Genomic DNA, 1,139 nt, shown 5'->3' with positions numbered 1-1,139 from the left:
TAGTGGATGTGAGCACGCAGAACCCGCTCACAAGGTGGGCCTGTGTGAAGCACGGTCTTGGTCCTTTCCCTGGGCTCTTGAATTAACCTGGAGTTGTTGAAAGCCATCATGATTCAGAGATGAGACCCAGGGAGTGGTGACGTGTCCTCTCCTGATGTCTCTCTCTGTTTTCTAGAGCCGTGTATCAGGATGCAGACATCTACCTCCTGGATGATCCACTCAGCGCAGTGGATGCAGAAGTCAGCAGGCACTTGTTCGAACAGTGAGTTTGCTCCTGTTTTCTATCATCTCTGCTTTCCAGGAACCCTGTAGAGATCAGGGAAGAGAGCTCAGGAAAGCCTTTGTGCTCCAGGAAACTCAGCTCGCTCTGCCCTGGTGTCCCTCTCTCCTCTCCCTCCCTTCCACAGAAGATCCATAGTAGAGAAATTTTGCATTATGATGAGGTCATGAAAATACAGAAGGTATTTCCTGTCATGAGGGCAGGAAAATACAGAAGGTGCTTCCAATGTCTGAAGGACAGTGGGGTCTGTGCTTTAGGGAGTGAGGAATAGATGGGAGATTTCCCCGTGACCTGCAGTTAATAACCAGACACTGTGATGGATCCAGAGCCTTGAAGTAAGAAAGATGGTGAATGGTTTTTAAATCGTAGAGTTGGACCCAGTAATCTAGTACTTAGTGTCAGTCCTTTTCCTCCATCATGTGTTTAAGGCACATTAGAAGCAAAATTTTCGGTACTGACACAGGGCTTCTGTGGAAAGGCCCTGTTGGTTTATGCTTATTATTCTGTAGGTTTGGAAATTCTTAATAAGGCCTAGAATTAAGACTAACTTATTCCACATCTAAGTATGAATTTAATCATTTAGCGTTGCTTCATGGATGCTTATTTGATTTAATACTTAGACCCATGATGTAGGGTTAGCCTGAATGTGGAACTAGAGATCTAGAATCTGGTGGAAATCTTGACTCTCATTTTTGTGTTTCTGGAATACAAATTGCTTTTGCCTGGCCACAGAATGACTGAAGTAAAACAACTCTTATGCTTTTCTGTGAATAATGTGTCCTAATACACGCTGACTGAAGCCTCTGATGGAGTCTAGACTGGCCTTTTTGAAAGCTGCATGAGCTTGCTTTTGCTACAA

This window comes from Bison bison, unplaced genomic scaffold (genome assembly GCF_000754665.1).
Source record: "Bison bison bison isolate TAMUID 2011002044 unplaced genomic scaffold, Bison_UMD1.0 scf7180017864508, whole genome shotgun sequence".
Taxonomy (NCBI): Eukaryota; Metazoa; Chordata; class Mammalia; order Artiodactyla; family Bovidae; genus Bison; species Bison bison.
Note: the sequence above shows the minus strand (reverse complement) of the source record.